This window comes from Drosophila santomea, chromosome 3R (genome assembly GCF_016746245.2).
Source record: "Drosophila santomea strain STO CAGO 1482 chromosome 3R, Prin_Dsan_1.1, whole genome shotgun sequence".
In the NCBI taxonomy this organism is placed as follows: Eukaryota; Metazoa; Arthropoda; class Insecta; order Diptera; family Drosophilidae; genus Drosophila; species Drosophila santomea.
In genome coordinates this window covers 23,517,362-23,523,850 of record NC_053019.2, presented here as the reverse complement: position 1 = coordinate 23,523,850, position 6,489 = coordinate 23,517,362, and positions in this window count along the sequence as shown.

The following is a 6,489-nucleotide window of genomic DNA, read 5'->3' as shown; positions in this document are numbered from 1 at the left end:
AACCCAAAATCCACCCCTAGGCGCTGCCAAAACAAAATCCAATTGCAAAATCAGTAAGGCAAACAGGCTGCGAACGCATCGCATTATCACACGAACAAAGGCGATTAATTAGTGGCACTGGGAAGGGGGATGAGAATACATATATTGAAAAGATATAGAGATCGCAAATCGGGACAGGGTTGGTCTCGATTGCGCCGACGCAAGCGAGTAATCGAGATGGCTGCGCGTGCTCATGTCTTTTGCCAACATGTGCAACTGTTACCCAGCGACTGCGATTCAGATTGCGACTGCGATGACAGCGAAGGGGTTAAGGGAAAGATGAGGCGGTGTGCGGCAAGGAGTTCTCATATTGAGCCCATACTTTAACCCATACACGTGCATATGTCATTTTTATAGCGCTATACGTGTTTGCCATAAATCCATAACAATATGACAAGTACAAGTACTTTAGCGGCAGCCTCTCTCATGTGCAACATGTTTGCACGTTCACGCCACCGCCAGTAGACAGTAGACCAGCACCAGGTATACCCGAGTACATCCAGTGTGGCGGAGTGCAGATGCACATGCAGATGCATATGCAGAGACGCCCTGGACCGACTGGAACTCCAGCTCCGAATGGGACACCTTGCCTTCCATTTGGCGATTGCGATCGCACTGCGGCCAGGATGATCTCCATGCCGTGCTCCTCATTTGTGCCGCGGCTGCTATGTTACTTGCACTGCAGCATCATCACACTGCAAACAAATTGTGTCATTACAAAATAATTTTTATCTAAACTATGACTTTAAATTAAAGTACTAAGAAAAAACAGAAGGGTTCATATATTCAAATATTTTTAATTACATTAAAGTGTTATTTGAATATTAAATGCGTGTGTTCATTTTTATGGAGGCTTAAAAACATTTTTAGGACATGTTGAGCAGCAGCGTTTAACCTTATAATTTATTAGGGTAATGTTGGAAATTATGTAAATTTTTTGTACGAGTGCAGGGTAAATATTTCGCGCTACTCGCCACCGCCTGACATGATTTACATGAAGTGAAGACGCACGTTTTTATTACATTTTCGTGGCTGTAAGTGCACCCAAGGCAGTCCGGCCACCTAAACCACCACCTCCTAAGCACCCAGGCACCACCACTACCACCACCACCACCTCGTCATCAGCGGTTTGCCTTTGATTTGCGGCAAATGTTACGCACTGGCATCACATCGCATCGCATGGCATCGCATGGAGGAAGTGGAAACCAACAGCTGTGCAAGTGGAGGGTTAAATGCGCGAATCATTTATCATTTTTGCTGTTACAATTTTCAAGTGTACACACCGCCCTAGCTAGCCAACTTGCCCGCAATTAAACAAACAATAACCTTTCAAAAACCGAAACCGAAACCGAAATCAAAATCAGAACCAAAAACCGAGGAAGATCGGCTCATCTCCGGGGTTGGACACTTGTCACTGTCCGGATAAATGTCGCCCTTCTCGTTGGCGGCTTAAGTCGACGTTTTAATTTTAGTTTCCCGCTTGGGTGAACTTTTTTTTTTTTTCTGTTGGTTTCTGGAAAATTGAATACTTTATTCATTGGAAGATCGTAATCCTCAAATGAGATTGCTTTAGAGTAATCGCTTCATTTATGGTGGATTTTCGTTCTTATTAAGCTTCATTAGGCTTAAATCAATTCGGTTAGGAGAAGTAATATATATGCGAGCTGCTCATTTGGGGGCCCAAACTTATGTTTACATAGGAAAGACATTTGTTACCTAGGTGGTCCCTTAAGGGGTTCTCTTCTTTCACCTTGTTCCCAGACTCATGTAGCCACTGAGAAATTTCAACTAATTAAAATACCTATAAACTCTGCATGTTGAGTCCTGTTCGGCGGCAGCATTTCCAGCATTTCGTTGGAAATTTTCAAACAGAATCGTCGGGATAAGCAACACGCCAACCCAACAAATGACCAGCCGACGAAACCGAAGACTGAAAACTGAAAACCGAAAATCGACAAAACCGAAAACCCAAAACCAGGCCCTTCGAACCGGCCAAAGATGAATGGTTGGACCTCGGCAGGGTTGCCCCAGAGCCCCCCAATTCCCCTCTTTCCCCACAAACCAACTGACAGCAAACAGAAATCGACAGCCGTGCGGTGTTTACTACTCCAACAAGATCCCTAAAAAACAAAAAACAAAACACAAAATAAAAACAAAAACAAAAACCGGGCAGGAAAAAATCGAAATTCACTTCTGATCGCATTGGGAATGGTGGTAGCTGGCCATCAGCCGTAGCTCCAGCTCCAGCTCCACTCAGTCCCAGTCGAAATGGACAGCTGAAAAGGAGGCTGGAATTCCGGCCCGACTCGCGGATGGCTTAAAACTTTTAGCATTTTTAATTAGCGCGTTCTTTGTTTTCGTTTCGTTTCGTTTAGTTTCGTTCGTGCTGGCCGTCGAACAAAATGAGAACTGATTCGAACAAAACGAATTTCATTTTCGGGGCCTGCATGCTAATTCTCTAGCAGGAGGCGAGCTAGGACGACCAGAGGCGTTGCCACCACAGGGAGCTGTAAAATAAATCACCACTGGGTCATAATACTAACGAGAAGTACAGCAAAATAAACAAGTGAGCACACGTACCCTCTTACACATATTTCGTATCTTATTGAGAACAGGATAACTTTCCTTAAATGGCATGATTTTAATGGGCTTTTCATAAAGTAGTTAACAATGATTTTACTCTAATTTTACCACTTATCCCTGCAAACTTTCTGGCTACGCCCCTGGTCGGTTGTTTATCAGTAACCAGATGGTGAGGCAAAACTTGACCTTCAGCCCAGCTAACCGAGTGTAATTAGCTGGTCTTTCGAAGCGAATATATTTCGCCATTATTCGAAATATTCTCCCTAAAGTTATGCAGGAAAGTAAACGAAAAGTACTCCTCTGAAGCTTTGCTAATCTCTTTCCATGTTGGCACTTTAATAACCGCTCCTTCACAGATACTTGAATAGACGGTTAAATTGTCTCCGGTGTCCGGATACCCAGGCTCCGTGTTCTAGTCGCAATCTATGGAGGTCTATCGTCGCTAAGCCGATGCAGTAAATGCCAGACGAGGATTTATAGCAAAATACCTTGACCAATTACGCAGGCATGCCTCTGGTTGCTACAACTCGGATCCTCCGACTCCGACTCCTACTCCGACTGCAACTTCGATCTTCCGACCATTTGACAACGCATCGCGGAGCGAGGACAAACATAAATATCAATTACGGGTCCATAAATTTGAAACCAATTAGCCAGGCGAAATTGATAACAGTCGTTCGGCTCAAACGCAGCAATTTTCCACCGGTAGAGCTCAGCGAAACCAGCGATTTGCAGTCAACGGCAAAAATTCTTTTTCCACCATCCGCGTTGACGAGTTGGTTGGCAGTGGCGAAACGGATGGCGAGGATGCAAACAACTTAATACAAATTGAAGGCTCAAAAGCCAAATGTTTAGTTCTCACATTAAATGTAAACGGCAGCGCTCGAAGATTGGGGCGAGACAATCAGCGACGGCAACCCTGAGATTTCCAAAGACAGTGGAAGAGGCAAAGAGCCCCAAAGCCCCAAAGACGTCTCAAAAAGTGCTGCTGCACACAAGCACATGGCCCAGACACAAGACAGCGGCAGCGAGCACTACTTAACTTTTCGACACCCAATGAAATTTTCGCACATTACTGCCAAAAGTATCTAGATGCAAAAATATCTGGCGAGTCGTCGCTGCAGTTGCAGTTTGCTGCATGCAACCCAACTCTCGGCGAAGAGTGGACTCCATGCCAAGCTCATATCTGCATCTCGGCTGGTAGGCAAATGCAATTTATTATATGTCTGGGACCAGGCCAGCAGCCAGGGAAGATCACCAGATGAGATGGGTGCCGCTGGTGAAGGAGAAGTGGCTGGAGTGTGGAGTGCGGTGTAGGGGTTATCCTCCACACACGCAAACCTTTGGCGTTTTTCTTATTAATACATTTTTAGCCCGTTTGCCGGTGGTGGAGGAGGACCCTCCTGTTTCGCGAGGGGGGGACAACAGAAATCAGATAAAAAATGCTTCGCACACGATTAGGAATTTTTAATTAAAATATTTTGTACTGCTGTTTGTAGTTAATTTCGTACAAGACTCTCTCTGAGGCATACAAAGTGCCACAGCCCCAGCCCGAGCCGAAGGAGCGGAGGTTGGCCCAAACGGAGGCCATAAGCACCTGCATTTCTATCCAGATGCAGCGGCGGCTTACCTGTGGCTCTTGCTGCTGTTGTTGTATGCGTGTAGAACAGCACAAAGTACGCGATCCGATTGCCAGCATTCGGAGTTGCAGCACACCAAGCTGCAGCAAAAGGGTGCCGAGCTGGCATAAAAATCCTTGTGTTTCCTTTTCGCTTTCGTGCCCAGTTCGCGGACTTGGCGCAACATTTCAACCTGCCACTGCGGTGGCAGCATTGATGGGCGTATACATGCGATTCACTGCGCTCCTGCCCCCCATCCTTCTGTGGGGGCCGCCCCTACAGTTTGCCTTAGCTGCATCGTTTAGCTTAACTCAACATATTTTTAAAGCCGCAATCTCGGCGAGAAGCGCGGGAGGATGAGGGAAGCGGGGCGCGGGCGCATCGATGATATATTTAGTGGCAAGCAAAACGTAAGACTTAGGCAACGAACTCGCTATTACGACACAGCATGAGGCATTGCTTATATAGCTGGTGCATCGCCAATCGCACAGATACAGTGAATACTAACTGATAATGGGTCTAAATATTATTTAGTTCTATGGAACGAAAATTTTCTAACTTGTAGTGAATTTTTTAAGAGAAGTTAAAATTTTAATTTGTTTAAGATGATCATTTACATGTTTAACTTTTACAAATTTTATCTTCTCAATTTTTACCACAATTTTCTGTATACCTCAAAGTTAAATGAATTTTTTAACTTAATTCACCTGCTGAGCTGTCCACTGTGGCTATATGCCAATTGGCGCTGCCCTGCACGACTTTTTTCATCAGCTCTTCTCGTCCTCATTGCATTTGGTCTCGGCGATTCGCAGTGTTTTCATCCTCTCCTTTCTTTTGGTGTTTCATTTTTTGCTGCCTTCTTTCTTATATTTGGCTCCGCGCAAATTGAAGATCGTGTTAAACGCTTAAGTTGTTTTTGCAGCCCAAGAGGGCCAAATGCAGGAAGCGGAGCGAGGGGGAGGGGGGAAGGGGCCATGCAACACATGCAAGCCACAATGCATCATTAGCGTTGTGGCAAATGTGTTTTTGCCACACAGACGCGAGGACAGACCGAGATCGTTTTGTATCTTTCTGCTGAGGAGACCGTGCAACAAGTGCAGAAGACCAGTTCATTGCCTTCCGTCCACTGATTACGGCTGAGCCGTAAATTATGACTAATTGATTAACAAATTCTTTAAACAGAGGAACAGGCAAATGGCCAACACGCACATGCCGCATAAATCAGTATCTGCATTCGAACTTTCCACTTGTCAACGCCGATCTTTTGTAACTCCAAGGGTGATGAATCTCCGCCAGCTGACGCATCACGTGCCCAGCATCCACAAGCTAATAAGCCAGAGATTTAAGTTCTCACCTTGGAACGGCATTGTTTGGCATCTGAGTTTTTGGTTTTAGGTTTTCCATCCATCGCCTGTTTGCACAACAAACATGAGCGGCAACCACTTGGCGGCAATTGTCAACGTTTAAAATGCAAAATGTGTCAAATGCGTTTCTCTTTTCGTGTATCCAGCAAATGGAAGAAAAATGAGGCTCAAATGAAGGGGTAAATAAAATGTAAAATGAATTTACCTTTTGCGTGGCCTGAAACAAGCTACGGACAAAAAAGCGCACGCACAGATTTTGTAAATGAAGTCAGGAAAAACACATACACACATACTAAACAAAAACCAAGCTATATTTAACATAAACGGGGGCGTATTGGACCGTAGGGGGCTAATACGTTGGCGATCGAATCGACATTCCACACTGGGATCGTGTCGTGAGATTCTATATTTATTTGCATAGTCCATGCGAAAATGAAGAGCTCGAGGGAGTAATGGTAATGAGTAATCTTTGGATTGGCAAGTGATTGATTATGCTAATTTGGTACTAAAGCCCATTCGCCGATCAAACATGAAGTATGTGTGTTAATTTATCTTAACTTTCTAACAAATGCTTTTTAAGGGCATTTTCAGCTGAGTTTATTCACGATTTTCAGACATTTTGTTGTGTAAAACATTCAGTTTGAAATGTTTAAATGTTTTTCCCCTTCGGGCACATAACTCACTTCGAAAGTGACCTTCTGCACGCTGAATTTATTGACATCCCTAAAGCCAAACATCAGAGGAATGTAATAAATTTCCATTACTGGGCTCGGTTTCATCTCACCTTGAGCTGCCATTCTGGACAAGTCTTTTGGCCAGCTTTTAGTGCACCGGGTAATTCGTGGGCACTACGCCTTACAGGCGAGTTCAAGATTACCATAAAG